The sequence below is a fragment of the Podarcis filfolensis genome (genome assembly GCF_964270895.1).
Source record: "Podarcis filfolensis genome assembly, chromosome: 6".
In the NCBI taxonomy this organism is placed as follows: Eukaryota; Metazoa; Chordata; class Lepidosauria; order Squamata; family Lacertidae; genus Podarcis; species Podarcis filfolensis.
Window position 1 is genome coordinate 341,664 of NC_139609.1, and position 17,073 is coordinate 358,736.

Consider the following 17,073-nt stretch of genomic DNA (forward strand, 5'->3'; position numbering starts at 1 on the left):
ATATGGAACAACTGATTGGTTCAAAATTGGGAAAGGAGTACAAGGCTGTATATTGTCTCCCTGCTTTTTAAACTTTTAAACAGCTGTGCTGGCTCTGCAATTGCCCTCCTCCGACCTCTGAACAATGGGAGCAGGGGTGGCCTCCTCAAAAAAATGGGGGGGGGGGATTGCTGCAGATGTGATTGGTTTAATTCACTGGGAAGAGTGTGGGAAAGGAAGACAGTCTTATCTCTTCCGCTGTGTGTACTGGAGAGAACTGTGTACTGTGTGTAGCTGGAGAGAAAGGATGCAATGATTCCTTTGTCTGTATGTAGTGTTTAAATACGTAGATTAGCTCTACTATGTCTCATTCTTCTTGCTGTTACGCCAGAAGATTAGTGTGCATATATTAGTTGGTATATGTCGCTGAAGCTCACTGGAGAAGAAGGGGAATGCGTGGAGGACATTCGGAGTTCGGGGGCTGCAGGGCATTTTTCCAACACAAAGTGCCTCAGCCCCTAGGAGTTGGTGCCTATGATGCATGCACACACAATATGGGAGGGCTCAAAAGAGCAAATTTCCACAGGATGTCTTGGGGCTATGCAAGGACCACCACCACCCAGTTCAGAGCTTAAATTTTCTGACAGGATTGGAATCACCCAGCCCTCGCTGCTTATAACTTTCTAGGCAACAGAGTTGCTTGGGGAGGGATCCACTGCATGTGATTTTTATGACTAGCTAAGCAGAGAAGGTGGACAGAAGCCTCTCAGCAACGGGAAATGTACTGATGTTATTGTGGGGGGCAAGGCAAAGACTAGACCATGGATTTTTTAAAATAACATTTTTTATTGATTTTCATCATGAAAAATACATATCACACCACATTACAACTTTAACAAATTTTCTCGTTTTTGGACTTCCTTCAGCCTCTCTGACAATCATCCGAATTAAACTTTTTGATTGCACATTTCCTAAATTAGCTATTGCCTTCTAACAAACCCTTCCACGCCTATTTTTCTTTTTTACAATATTCCTTAGGTTTTTACAGAGCTTCTTTAAATGCCACTAACGTTATTTCATTGTCACTTATGCATTCCCAATATTCCACTAACTTTCCCCAGTCCTCGATGAACTTTTGATCTCGTAGATATCTGATCTTCCCTGTTAGTTTATCAAGCTCTGCATAGTCCATCAGCTTCATTCTCCACTCCTCCAATGTTGGTACTTGTTCTTGTTTCCAGTTCTGGGCCAGTAATATTCTTGCCGCTGTTACTGCATATTGGAAAAGTTTACAATCCTTTCTATTAATTTCATTTCCTATAATCCCTAAAAGAAAGGCCTCTGGTTTCTTAACAAATGTATATTTCAACATTTTTTTCAATTCATTATATATCAATTCCCAGAAGCTCTTCACTTTCTTACATTCCCACCACATATGGTAAAAAGTACCATCCTTTTCTTTACATTTCCAACATTTCTTGCATGTCTTATACATTTTTGCAAGTTTTACCGGTGTAATATACCATCTGTAAATCATTTTCATAACATTTTCCTTTAACGCAGTTGTCAGAGCTGGGACCTTGGGCAGCTCTGACAGCAGTACATGCGGTAAATTTGATATTTTCATTCCATAATTTAATCCAATCATTAAATTGTATATTATATCCAAAATCTCTGGCCCAATGTATCATAACAGATTTATCTTCTTCATCCTTTGTATGCCATTCCAGCAATATCTTATACATTTTAGATAAAATTTTATATTCATTATTTATTATTTCCATTTGGAATTTTGAATCCTTCTCTGCAAATCCATATTCCTTAAGATCTTTTTTAAACATTTCATTTATTTGAAAATAATGCAACCAATCATATACATACTCTTTCACTTCTTCATAGGGTTTCATTTTCCATTTCCCCCCTTCCTTAACAATCAAATTTCTATATGTAATCCAATTTATTCTCATATTGATTTTTTTGACACTCATAACCTCTAATGGGGATAACCAGTGCGGAGTTTTTGGTTCGAGTAGGCTTTTATACCTATCCCATATTTCTATCAACGATCTTCGGAAAATGTGGTTCTCAAAACCTTTATGGATTTTCTTCTTTTCAGACCATAGATACGCGTGCCACCCAAATCTGTTGTCAAATCCTTCTATATCTAACAACTCTGTGTTTTCTAATTTTACCCATTCCTTTAACCAACAGACACATGAAGCTTCATAATATAATTTCAGGTCTGGCAGGGCGAAGCCTCCTCTCTCTTTAGCATCTGTTAGTAACTTAAATTGAATTCTTGGCTTCTTACCCTGCCAGATATACCTTGAAATTACTCTTTGCCATTCTTTAAAGGTCATAGTCCCTTTGATTATTGGAATTGTCTGAAACAAAAATAACAGTTTTGGCAGCACGCTCATCTTTATCGTTGAAATCCTTCCCCACAACGATAACTTCATTCATCCCCACACCTCCAGATCTTTCTTTATTCCATTCCACACTGGTATATAATTATTCTGATACAGATCAATATTCTTAGGGGTTATCCAAATACCCAAATATTTCACCTTCTTCACCACTTCTATACCTATTTGTTGTTGCAATATTCCTATCGTCTCTTGATCCATGTTCTTAGCAATTATTTTAGTCTTTTTCTTATTCAATATGAATCCTGCCACTTGACCAAATCTTTCCACCTCTATAAGTATGTTTTTAACACTTTCCAAAGGTTCCTCCACCGTTAGAACCAGATCATCGGCAAAGGCTTTAACATTATATTCATTCAGGCCTACTGCAACCCCTTTTACTACCTCATTTTCCCTTATAGATTTTAGAAAGACTTCCAGGACCATGATGAATAACAGTGGCGAAAGTGGACACCCTTGTCGTGTACCCTTGGTTATCCCTATTTCTTCCGTAATCACATTATTAACAATTAATTTAGCTTTCTGTTCGGTATATATTGACTAGACCATGGATTTGGAGGTCTGAGGAGGGTTCAAAATCTTGGCAGGGCCAAGATCCCATAAGATCCTCCCCATCAATGGAGATAAAAGACACCCACATCAGCCACTGCCACACTCACTTTCAGACAAGTTCTTTAAACCTCTCCTCTGTTCAGAAGGGTGGCTGGGAGTCCAGTCCAGGCATCCAGTGACATGTAGGCATGTTTAAGGGGTGTGAAAAAAAGGAACAGAGCAGGAAGAGCAAGCAATCTCCCATGGAATGTGAATTTTTGAGGGGAAGCATTACTGAGAACTTTCAAAGGATGCACTGGGGGTATACTGACACCTGCTGCATTTGCAACCCCAGGATTAAGTCAGTGGGAGGCAAATCAGTCAGAGGTTCAGTGGGAGATGAAAGATTGAGGAGAGCTGCTGAGAGATAACTCTTAGCTAGTTCATACTTACCCATTAAAGGTTGCAGGGATGTTTTTGCTTTAAAACCGAGGCCCTCCCCTTTAGGCTGGGGTTCAATTTATAGAAGGTGCAAAATAAGTATTTCCAGTCCTTAAAACTGGAATCTTGGAAAACTACCCCCCCCCCCGCCCAACACTATTTCCACTGATTAGCTCTGTATTTATGTATACTGCCCATGTTATGAGTTCCTCTGAGTCACCAGATAAATGAGGGCAGATTCTACTACATGGTTGGTTTCACAGCTTTAATGTTCCTGAAGCTACCCTTCCAAAAATTGCTTTGAAATTAACGCAGTGCTGCCTGAGGATAAAGATGTCAGAAAGTCCATGAGAGCTATAATAATGGATGATTGTAAAGCTGCCTCATCCCCAAGGCCTTGCCAGCCAGTTGATGCCAATTTAACTATTTTTTATCTTGCAGGTAAAAGTGAAACACTAGAATTGCAAATATCAGATTTAATCATGACATTTCTCTCTAGTTTCCCTGTTGTGGGTGAATCCAGAAGAAGGAATGCCTGTGTTAAGAATGTGGGCCAGCAGGATCTAAATAATAATAATAATAATAATAATAATAATAATAATAATAATAATAATAATTTATGTATACCCCACCCATCTGGCTGGGTTTCCCCAGCCACTCTGGGCAGTTCCCAACCGAATATTAAAACACAATACAGCATTAAACATTAAAAACTCCCATGCCTTCAGATGGGAGGGTGTTCCACAGGGCCACCACCAAGGCACCACCACCAAGAAGGCCCTCTGCCAGGTTCCCTGTAACCTCACTTCTCGCAGTGAGGGAACCGCCAGAAGGCCCTCAGAGCTGGACCTCAGTGTCCAGGGGTGGAGAAGCTCCACAATGACAAAGGCTCAAACAATGGGCAAGATTATAATGGGATGGTGAAATCCTAAAGAAAAGATGTACACAGCTTCTTCCCTTCCAGAACCCTAAACAACTTCTCTTTAAACATCTCTCTCATATGCCTCATCCATTTGTGCCTGGTTTCCATTTTGGTCACTAAGCAAAGAGATTCTAAAAGATGATAAATTATAATCAAGGCATTCAGCACTTTTTAGAAGCATTAACAACAAAATAAGAGCTCTTCTGAATAAATCCAGTGCCCATCTTGTTTCCCACAGTGGCCAACCCACAAGCAGGACATGAGATTCAGCCCATTCCTGCTGTTGCTCTCCATTGATGGCCATTCAGAGGCATGTTGCTTGTGGTCCTGGAGGTAGCATGGAGCCATTGAGAGCCTTATCATAGCATTTTTCTAATTCCCTTTTAAAGTCATCAAAGTTGGTGCATTTAACTGTGCATTAAGTGAAGTACATTCAAATCATAGAATAATTTCATTTGTGTTTTTTTTTTTTAATGCTTAACTGCATTATCAATAGTGTAGGAAAAACTTTGTGGTACATACTCCCACCAGGCTCCCACCATTTTAACCAAGTAATCATAGGGAAGTACGTAGGGCATGCAGCAACTAGAAAGAATGATTGGCTTACCTGAGGTGTAGATTTATGAAACAGGGATGCTGGGGACAGTGGATTGGGTATTTCCTCTCACATGACCACAGGCAGGAGCAAAGACTTGTGGCAGGCAGGCACTTCCTGATATTCTGGTTAACGAGAAAGAGCATCTGCTCTTTGGTTCTGAGTTGAATCTGGCGAAGAATTATTTGCCTCTGGTTAAGACGCTGAGTTGTCCGCCAGTGTTCTAAATTCCGTTGATCGGTGCGCACTTCCACCACCACATTTCCAGAGTCCCAGATAACAAGCAATTCCTTCTCCCAAATGATGTATTTCGGCTCTGATGGACTCAGCTTGCAAGAGTGGAAGACGCAGTCTCAGGTCCCCGTTCTCATCCTCTTGCAGTAGAACTGCCCCCAGTGCCATGTTGGAAGCATCAGTCTCAACTACCATAGGTCGGTGTGGATCTGGATGTGCTAAGGTACTCTTCTGAGGCAAACATTGCCTTGAGTCTCTCGAACGCCCTCTGCGCCTCTTCAGTCTACTGGATTGATAAATACGTCTTGTGGATGGATGTCTGAAAGCTATAATAGTGGAGATAACATTCTCATCCAGACCACGAGATTTTAGACTATGGCGCTCAAACGCCATTCAGTCAGCTTCAACCATTGTGGGTTCGGATGAGTCAATGGTTCCTGGCAAAGTAAACTGAATTATACAGGAGGATGAAATGGTGGTGCCACTGAAAGAGCCTGAATCTCTGACAGCCAAGAACTGCAGGGCCAGAACAATGCAGCAAGAACCACCTGAGCTTTTCCCAACCTGATCTTTTGGAGGACTCTCAGAATGATGGCTTGAGGAGGGCAGGCATACAAGAATTCCTTTGGTCGTGGCGTTATTAGGACATTCCAGGCTTCTGCTTGGTTGTCTTGGAACCTGCTGAAACCACGGGGTAGCTGACGGTTTAGCTTGTGAGCAAAGAGATTGACTTGTAGAGGACCCCAGCAGTGTTGAATTTGATGAAGCACCTGTTCGTTGACTTTCCATTCCCTTTGAGGGATCTGCTCAACCAAACTGCTTGCCATCACTGGTGAAATGTTCTGCCGTGAGGCTGAGGAGGTGACACTCAGCACAACTGAAGAGAAGAGCCGTCTCTTTTTGGAGAGATTCCGAACGGGTGTCTCCTTAACGAGGTATGTGAGCTTTTGTTGTTGAGTTGTCTGTTTGAAGGAGGATGTGATGGAGTTGGAGACAAGAGGAGAAACAAACAATTGCCGGTCTGGCTGCTCTCAACTCTAGCCAACTGATGCAGTAAGTGGCCTCCAAGCTCGACCACAGACCTTGAGTGGTCTTGACAATGAGCTTGACAATGGGCGCCCCATCCTTGAAAACTGGTGTCTGTGATTATTTGAGTGCTGCCCGGATTTCTGAATAGAGTGCCTTTCTGAAGATTGGAGGTTTGCACCCACCACAGCATGGACAGTTTGAGTTGAGGAGATAAGAGCAAAGACCTGGGGCGATTGTGATGTGGAAGTCAAAACCACCGTAGGGTTCTTGCATGGTGTTTCGCCCAACGTGTAATCTGAGAAGCTGACATGAAGAGTCCCAGAATTGTTGGCAGTCATTTGGCCGTCATCTTTTTTGTCTTTAAGATTGAAGCTACCACTGTGGAGATTTTGCTGATCCACTCTAGTGAAAAAGCCACAAGACCTTGAAGTGTATCTAGTAGGGTGCCTAGGTGAATGATCCTTTGTGATGGGGCCAAGCAACTTTTTTGTAGTTGATCAAGAAGCCGTGAGATTGTAATGTCTTGAGGGTGATCTGCAAATGGAGATGAGCCTGTTGAGGGGATGTCGCCTGGAGAAGCAGGCCAACTAGGTACGACCAAATATGAATGCCTTGTAGATCATTATCTTAAAGAAAACTCAGGGCGAAGAGGCTAGACCACACAGGAGAGCTGGGAACTGAAAATGATGCTTGCCTATGGCAAACCATAGATACTTTTGGTGATTTGATGCATGTTTCTTGAAGATTGATGGATGAGAGAGAGTCGCTGACGTGAAGAGCCTCCCTGATGGAGATTAAGGACTCCATTTTGAATTTTTTGTAAGCAACACTTTAGGAACTTCAGATCAAGAACTGGCTGCCATTTTTTGTGTCCTTTTTTTGGCCTTGGAAGCATTGGTTGACTGGAACTGGCACAATTGCTGCCATTTCCAGGAGCTGACTTACGCATTTTCAAACTGCTTGTAAGCGAGTTTTGTTATTTGGTAAGAGAGAAGGTATGAAATATGATGGAGGAACTGAGATGAGGTCTATAACTTTTAACACCCAATGATCGTTTATAGAACTTTGCCAAGTGGGAAGTGGGATAGACGACCCCCTACTTGGGAAGAAACCCCATCACCGGGTTCTCTGCTTGTTGAATTTGGAATTGGAGGAAGGAGGGCGCTGGAAGCCATGGTGGTCTTGGGTCCTCTGCCTGAATGACTTAAATCTAAAATCCCTTGCCTATTTTGGTTTCTAAAGGAATGAAAGGATTGAGCTTGTGAATAAGGAAAGTAGCATCTGGACATATGCCTATCATCCTTTTGAGATACTAAAATTTTGCATTTATCCTTAGACTCAATCAAGACATCTTTGAGAGCAGCTTCCCCAAACAACTGACCCCCAGCAAAGGACACAGTAGAGAGGTTTACTTTGGACACAGCTTCTGAATGCCAGTTCTTAAGCCAAAGTGTGCGGCGTGCCACTATTTGAGAGGACTTAGCTCTAATTGTAAATTGCATAGCATCCATAGTTGCACCTGCCATAAAGATTTGTGCTTGTAAAAGTTTAGAAAGAGTTTGGCATTGACGAATGGCATCTGGGGGAAGGGAGTGCAAAAGGTCCTTGAGCCACACAATGCATGTGTGTGCAGAGAAAGTTGCTGCACAAGATGCCCTTATAGGGCAGCTGCATCATGGATTTTATGAAGTGCAAATTCCAACTTCCTATCGGTTACATCCTTCAATTGGGCGTCTCCCTCTTTAGGAACAAGAGTGAAAACAGGACTGTCTACTGTAGGTGTCTTAATACATGATATGAAGTCAGGATCCAGGTCACATAGTTTATCTGCTAGAGATAAATTCTTTTGGACTGCATAGGGGAATCCAACTCTGATTTGACTACTGTTTATAGCACTGAAGGAAGTAGCATATAGTTATATTTTGTGTGGTTATCAATGAACAAAGAAACTGGACTCTCAGAGGCAGGATCGGGAATTGTGGTAGATTTTGGGCCCATTCCCAATGCATTGCAATTTAAAATAGGAGCATTAGCTTCCTGGAACAATCTAGTGGAAATAGATTCCTCTTGGACAGAACTATCAATCCACTCTAGAAAGATGTTTCGGAAGAAGGTGCTACATACTCAGCATCAGATAAATCCTTCCTCATATAAGTAAATGGATTGGGAGAAGAGCCCCCCCCCCCGAGATTTAGCCATAGGTTGAGAGGTCACCTTTTAACCACAAAGGTAGATTTTTTAGGTTGTATGTCACCTGTTAATGAATCACCTGTTCAATTGGAGTGGCTGGCAAGCTGAGGAAGCCTGCCTGGTCTGAGAGTTTGATGTTAAAGACTATTGTGCACCCTGGATTTCTTGGTCATCTGTGAATCCTAAAAATTCTGGTTCAGAATCGGACATATCTTCTATAACCTGCCTTCCAGTCTCATAGGGTGTAAGAGCAGAATCAGAGAGACTGATTCTTATGAACTGGAGTCTGCAGGCTCATTAGATTGCAATAAAACTGCAGTCAAAATATTTGGGGGTGGGGTGACAGAAGCAGCAGCTTTATTGCGTCCTATTCCCTTAGAGGGTAAGACGTGCTTAAGCTTTTGGTTAAGCCTTTTTGGGAAGAGGTTCAGGGGCTCCTTGTATAGGCTCCATATAATAAATCAATAAATGGAAATTAATGAAATTGTTCTGAATGCAGCCACACAGGGCAGACTGAGTAGCATTCACTTCCAATGCCACCACAGTGGACTATGGGGAAAAGGCACAAACTCCAATGTCTCTCCAATGCCACCACAAGCGGGCTAGGAAGAAACAGACTGCAAGTCACAGAATAATAAGCGTAAATAATAATAAACAAATGAATCACTCCTTAACTAGGAGGTTCAGAAGCAGTCTACCAGTGCCTGCTCACTCCGTCGCTGCGATTATGAACCGGGAGGAATAATAACCGCAGCTCCTTCTGCCGTATCAGTCTTAAATGATACAGAAAATAATGGCTGAAGACTGTAGAAATCACCAAAGAAATGAGGCTGTGCTATGGAGCCAGCAGCAACTGAAAATGAGCCATGATTGCGAAAAGCCTCAGGTAGGATTTCCCCCCCGCTTATATTTAAATCTGATCAATAAAATGGTGTGCAGCAAAACGGAGCCACAGCATGTGAAAAACAAGCATATTCAGTGACACTGTAGGAGAGCAGTATACAAGGAAGCTCTGCAAGAAAGTAAACTAAATAAATTAAAACCAAGATGAACTAAGGTTGCAAGGGAAACAAACAGGCGGGGAGGGACGATTTTCTATAGATAGATAGATAGCAAGATTCAAAGAATCTAAGTTGCTAAAACTAAGGAAGACTGGGGAAATAAAGCAACAACAGAATGAGATCAAAAATTGAAATATCATCTGAAGAAGCAGGAGAGGCAGAAGAAACATACTGCTGAGTCAGACAGGAGAAAAAACTGAGGAAGTGTCTGCCTCCCACAAGTCTTTGCGCCTGCCTGAAGACATGTGAGAGGAAATACCCAATCCACTGTTCCCAGCATTCCATGAAATAAATTTTATATGTTCCTATTTTTTGCTGATCTTGTGAAAGCAGAAGCTTTGATTCTGAGTTGGTTGTTGGATACAAAACCATTAAAATAAATATCATCTTATAGATGATCTTATAGATTTGATCAGATTTTCTGCCTCGGTTTCTCTGCCCTTATACAAAAAGATGTGCAAAAAATTGCTGGAGTTACATTTTACATTAGCAAGCCTTTCTGAACAGAACAGGCCAAGCTGCAACACATAATGAATTTTATACAAATACAGCAGTAACACAAAGAGCATTTTCATGCTAACATATGACAGACATGCATCTCATATATATCGGCCGGGTGAGGACTGCAGGGCCTTCTCCCTTCCAGGGCCTTTTCCAACTGGCCCAGGGGGCGTGGCCCAGGCCCTCTCTCCCAGCTATAAAGGGACTCCTGCTGCAGTGAGGCCTCGGACCATCGGCTGGGTGAGGACTGCAGGGCCTGCTCCCTTCCAGGGCCTTTTCCAACTGGCCCACGGGGCGTGGCCCAGGCCCTTTTTGGAACAAACTTTTTGGGAAGGGTGGGAAGTGTTCTGCCATTGCTTCCCTGTTCCAGGGGGTTAATGTGCTTTAAAATGTCCTCAAGCAGTCGGTGGCAATTTAAATTTTTATTTCTTTTTTTCCTTTTTTCCTTTGTTGGGGGTGGGTGGGATGGATATTTGGTTGGGGATTAATTTTATTATAATTGTTCTGTTCTTTTTTGTTGTTGTTGTTTTATTGGTTCTGTATAGTTTGCGTTTTGTTTTTAAGGGGCGGGATCAGGGCTGCCTGGGAGTGGGGCCCCAGCCAACACGATGGCTGGGACAAGTTCCACAGGGGGGGAAGCACTGGGACATCCGATCTCGGTGATCATGGGCAGGAGGCGGAGTTACGCTAAGACCAGACCAGGCAGGTTTAGTCGTTGTTTGAAGACTATCCCTGCCTCCGGGTCTGGCCTTGACCGGATGGATACTGGAATCAACAGGGGAAACCCACATGACCTGAAGGTGTTGCTGTGTAATGCCAGGTCAATGATGAATAAAGCCACTGCCATCCACGACCTGATTGTGGATGGAGGATTTGACCTGGCATGTGTGACAGAGACCTGGTTGGAGGAAGCAAATGGGCCTGTCCTTGCCGCTGCTTGCCCACCAGGTTTCTCTTACACACAGCAACCCAGGTCATGTGGGCGGGGAGGGGGGGTTGCAGTGATTTTTAGGAAGTCACTAGCTTGCACCAGGCGTCCTACTGGGAAGATCCAGTTTTCTGAGTGCATGTTCTGGAAGTTGGGCAATAGGGGCAGTACAGGATTCCTTTTGGTGTACCGGCCTCCCCGCTGCACCAAGGATTCCCTGTCTGAGCTGCTTCAGGTCGTGGCGGATTTTCTCCTGGAGACACCTAGTTTGGTTGTCCTAGGGGATTTTAACATCCATGCCGACACGACCTTACAAGGGGCCGCTCGGGACTTCGTGGAAAGCATGGCCTCCATGGGGCTGTCCCTGAATAAGTTTGGCCCAACTCATAGTCATGGACATGCCTTAGACCTGGTGTTCACCTCTAGTGACGTGGGTGATCTGACACTAAGTAAAAGTGAAACAAAAGAAGTGCCATGGTCAGATCACTTCCTGGTGCAACTGGACTTCTCCGCGACCCTTCCCCTCTGCAGGGAGGTGGGACCAATTCGGATGGTCCGCCCCCGCCACTTAATGGATCCAAATGGTTTCCAGAGAGTGGTAGGGGATGCTTTATCCCATGTTGATGGCCTTTCAGCTGATTCCCTGGTGGCCCGCTGGAATGCGGAGTTAACCAGGGCTATCGACTGTCTTTAACCAGTTAACCAGGGCTATCCCCTTCATGGATCACTGCCTTGCCGTGGCGAAGGGGCTTGAAGAACTCAAAGAAGCTATGAACTATGCCGAGCAGGGCACCCAAGATGAACAGGTCATAGTGGAGAGTTTTGACCAAATGTGATCCACCTGGAGGAGGAACCGGCAAGCCACTCCAGTATCCCTGCCAAGAAAACTCCATGGACAAAGACAACAGGCATATAAAAGTTATGACGCTGGAAGATGAGCCCCTCAGGTCGGAAGGCGTCCAACATGCTACTGGGGAAGAGCGGAGGACAAGTACAAGTAGATCCAGAGCTGATGAAGCGGCTGGGCTAAAGCCAAAAGGACGTTCAGTTGCGGATATGCCTGGAAGCGAAAGGAAAGTCCAATGCTGTAAAGAAAAATATTGCATAGGAACCTGGAATGTAAGAACCATGAACCTGGGTAAGTTGGATGTGGTCAAAAATGAGATGGCAAGAATAAATATTGACATCCTGGGCATCAGTGAACTAAAATGGACGGGAATGGGCGAATTCAGTTCGGATGACCATCATATCTACTACTGTGGGCAAGAAACCCGCAAAAGAAATGGAGTGGCCCTCATAGTCAACAAAAGAGTGGCGAAAGCAGTACTGGGATGCAATCTCAAAAATGATAGAATGATCTCGATACGAATCCAAGGCAGACCTTTTAACATAACAGTAATCCAAGTTTATGCACCAACTACTGGTGCTGAAGAAACTGAAATTGACCAATTCTATGAGGACTTACAACACCTTATAGAAGTGACACCAAAGAAGGATGTTCTTCTCATTATAGGGGATTGGAATGCTAAAGTAGGGAATCAAGAGATAAAAGGAACAACGGGCAAGTTTGGCCTTGGAGAGCAAAATGAAGCAGGGCAAAGGCTAATAGAGTTCTGTCAAGAGAACAAGCTGGTCATCACAAACACGCTTTTCCAACAACACAAGAGACGACTCTACACGTGGACATCACCAGATGGGCAGCATCGAAATCAGATTGATTATATTCTCTGCAGCCAAAGATGGAGAAGCTCAATACAGTCAGCAAAAACAAGGCCTGGAGCTGACTGTGGCTCAGATCATCAGCTTCTTATAGCAAAATTCAAGCTTAAACTGAAGAAAGTAGGAAAAACCACTGGGCCAGTAAGATACAATCTAAATCAAATCCCTTATGAATACACAGTGGAAGTGAGGAACAGGTTTAAGGATTTAGATTTGCTAGACAGAGTGCCTGAAGAACTATGGATGGAGGCTCGCAACATTATACAGGAGGCAGCAACGAAAACCATCCCAATGAAAAGGAAATGCAAGAAAGCAAAGTGGCTGTCCAATGAGGCCTTACAAATAGCGGGGGAGAGAAGGCAAGCAAAATGCGAGGGAGATAGAGAAAGATACAGGAAATTGAATGCAGATTTCCAAAAAATAGCAAGGAGAGACAAGAAGGCCTACTTAAACGAGCAATGCAAAGAAATAGAGCAAAACAACAGAATGGGAAGAACCAGAGATCTTTTCAAGAAAATTGGAGATATGAAAGGAACATTTCGTTCAAAGATTGCCATAATAAAGGACAAAAGTGGTAAGGACCTAACAGAAGCAGAAGACATCAAGAAGAGGTGGCAAGAATACACAGAGGAATTATACCAGAAAGATATGGATGTATCGTACACCCCAGGTAGTGGGGTTGCTGAGCTTGAGCCAGACATCCTGGAGAGTGAAGTCAAATGGGCCTTAGAAAGCACTGCTAATAACAAGGCCAGTGGAAGTGATGGTATTCCAGCTGAACTATTTAAAATTTTAAAAGATGATGCTGTTAAGGTGCTACACTTAATATGCCAGCAAGTTTGGAAAACTCAGCAGTGGCCAGAGGATTGGAGAAGATCAGTCTACATCCCAATCCCAAAGAAGGGCAGTGCTAAAGAATGCTCCCAGAAGTGCAAGCTGGATTTAGAAGAGGCAGAGGAACCAGAGACCAAATTGCAAACATGCGCTGGATTATGGAGAAAGCTAGAGAGTTCCAGAAAGACATCTACTTCTGCTTCATCGACTATGCAAAAGCCTTTGACTGTGTCGACCACAGCAAACTATGGCAAGTTCTTAAAGAAATGGGAGTGCCTGATCACCTCACCTGTCTCCTGAAAAATCTCTATGTGGGACAAGAAGCTACAGTTAGAACTGGATATGGAACAACTGATTGGTTCAAAATTGGGAAAGGAGTACGACAAGGCTGTATATTGTCTCCCTGGTTATTTAACTTATATGCAGAATTCATCATGCGAAAGGCTGGGCTGGATGAATCCCTAGCCGGAATTAAGATTGCTGGAAGAAATATCAACAACCTCAGATATGCAGATGACACAACCTTGATGGCAGAAAGTGAGGAGGAATTAAAGAACCTTTTAATGAGGGTGAAAGAGGAGAGCGCAAAATATGGTCTGAAGCTCAACATCAAAAAAACGAAGATCATGGCCACTGGTCCCATCACCTCCTGGCAAATAGAAGGGGAAGAAATGGAGGCAGTGAGAGATTTTACTTTCTTGGGCTCCATGATCACTGCAGATGGTGACAGCAGCCACGAAATTAAGAGACGCCTGCTTCTTGGGAGGAAAGCAATGACCAACCTAGACAGCATCTTAAAAAGTAGAGACATCACCTTGCCAACAAAGGTCCGTATAGTTAAAGCTATGGTTTTCCCAGTAGTGATGTATGGAAGTGAGAGCTGGACCATAAAGAAGGCTGATCGCCGAAGAATTGATGCTTTTGAATTATGGTGCTGGAGGAGACTCTTGAGAGTCCCATGGACTGCAAGAAGATCAAACCTCTCCATTCTGAAGGAAATCAGCCCTGAGTGCTCACTGGAAGGACAGATCGTGAAGCTGAGGCTCCAATACTTTGGCCACCTCATGAGAAGAGAAGACTCCCTGGAAAAGACCCTGATGTTGGGAAAGATGGAGGGCACAAGGAGAAGGGGACAACAGAGGACGAGATGGTTGGATAGTGTCTTCGAAGCTACAAACATGAGTCTGAACAAACTGCGGGAGGCAGTGGAAGACAGGAGTGCCTGGCGTGCTCTGGTCCATGGGGTCACGAAGAGTCGGACACGACTAAACGACTAAACAACAACAACATCGACTGTCTGGCTCCGAAGCGCCCTTTCCGATTGCATGGAGCCCGGACAGCCCCGTGGTTTTCTTCGGAGCTGAGGGCGATGAAACAATCGCTGAGACGGCTAGAGCGTCGGTGGCAAAAAACTCACTCCGAATCTGACCGGACACAGGTTAGAGCTCAACTTCGAGCCTACCAAGTGGCGATAGCGACGGCGAAGAAGACTTTCTTCACCGCCTCTATTGCATCTGCAGAAAATAGTAGCAGGAGACTCTTTCAGGTGATTCGCAATTTAACGGAACCACCTTTACCACCGGGGCCTTGTAAAGACCCCAAGATCTCCTGCAACGATTTTGCAAAGTTTTTTGCAGATAAAATCACTCATATTCGGAAGGAGCTAGACACCACCGTGGGAGCAGGGCTGGGGTGGGAGAGTGCTAGAGCTCTGTCTGGTCAAGTTGCATGGAATCAATTTCAATCCGTTACCCCCGAGGATGTGGACAGGCTGCTTGGACGCGTGAAACCAACCACCTGTCTCCTTGATCCTTGCCCATCCTGGCTAATAAAAGCAAGCCGGGAAGGGCTGGGCGATGGGCTCTGTGGGGTGGTGAATGCTTCCCTCTGTGAGGGAACATTCCCAGATCCGCTGAAAGAGGCGGTCATTAAACCGCTTCTTAAAAAACCATCTTTAGACCCGGCCAGTGTGGCCAACTATCGCCCAGTCTCAAATCTTCCATTCTTGGGCAAGGTGATTGAGCGCGTGGTTGCTGAACAACTCCAGGCACGCCTGGAGGATGCGGACCATTTGGATCCCTTCCAATCAGGATTCAGGTCTCATCATGGGACTGAAACTGCCTTGGTCGCGCTGGTTGATGATCTCCGGCGAGCTAGGGACAAAGGTGAGAGTTGTTTCCTAGTTCTGCTGGATCTCTCAGCGGCCTTTGATACAATCGACCATAACATCCTTCTGGACCGTCTAGAGGGGCTGGGAGCTGGGGGCACTGTTATGCAGTGGTTTCGCTCCTTCCTCCTGGGCCGTGTTCAGAAAGTGGTGGTGGGGGATGAGTGCTCTCCCTGGGCCCTCACTTGTGGGGTGCCTCAGGGTTCCGTCCTCTCCCCCATGCTTTTTAACATCTATATGAAGCCACTGGGAGAGATCATCAGGGGGTTTGGACTGGGTGTCCATCAATATGCAGATGATACCCAGCTCTACCTCTCTTTCAAATCAGAACCAGTGAAGGCGGTGAAGGTCCTGTGTGAGTGCCTGGAGGCAGTTGGAGGATGGATGGCGGCTAATGGATTGAGGTTGAATCCTGACAAGACAGAAGTACTGTTTTTGGGGGACAGGGGGCGGGCTGGTGTGGAGGACTCCCTGGTCCTGAATAGGGTAACTGTGCCCCTGAAGGACCAGGTGCGCAGCCTGGGAGTCATTTTGGACTCACAGCTGTCCATGGAGGCGCAGGTCAATTCTGTGTCCAGGGCAGCTGTCTACCAACTCCACCTGGTACGCAGGCTGAGACCCTACCTGCCCACGGACTGTCTCGCCAGAGTGGTGCATGCTCTGGTTATCTCCCGCTTGGACTACTGCAATGCGCTCTACGTGGGGCTACCTTTGAAGGTGACTCGGAAACTACAACTAATCCAGAATGCGGCAGCTAGACTGGTGACTGGGGGCGGCTGCCGAGACCACATAACACCGGTCTTGAAAGACCCACATTGGCTCCCAGTACGTTTCCGAGCACAATTCAAAGTGCTGGTGTTGACCTTTAAAGCCCTAAACGGCCTCGGCCCAGTATACCTGAAGGAGCGTCTCCACCCCCATCGTTCTGCCCGGATGCTGAGGTCCAGCGCCGAGGGCCTTCTGGCGGTTCCCTCATTGCGAGAAGCAAAGCTACAGGGAACCAGGCAGAGGGCCTTCTCGGTAGTGGCGCCTGCCCTGTGGAACGCCCTCCCATCGGATGTCAAAGCGATAAATAACTACCTGACATTCAGAAGACATCTTAAGGCAGCCCTGTTCAGGGAAGTTTTTAATCTGTGATATTTTAGTGTATTTTTGGTTTTCTATGGAAGCCGCCCAGAGTGGCTGGGGAAACCCAGCCAGATGGGCGGGGTACAAATAATAAATTATTATTATTATTAAATTATTATTATCATGAGCAACAGATGGAAACTAGATAACAGTCAACAGACAAATAGTAAGCAGTTCTAGCTTTATTTGTGTGAGGATTGAAAACAAAACTGTTTATGACTGGAAAATGTTAGCTCTCAAAATGGAATATTTAGCTTGTAGAGCACGTAAAATGTGGCAAATCTGAGACTCAAAGTTGTTATATATATATTTGTCATTTCATATTGACATCCAGTTTCCCACATAGTATGTTTGTTGATGGAAGTTTGCTTCCCATCCTGTATGTGCA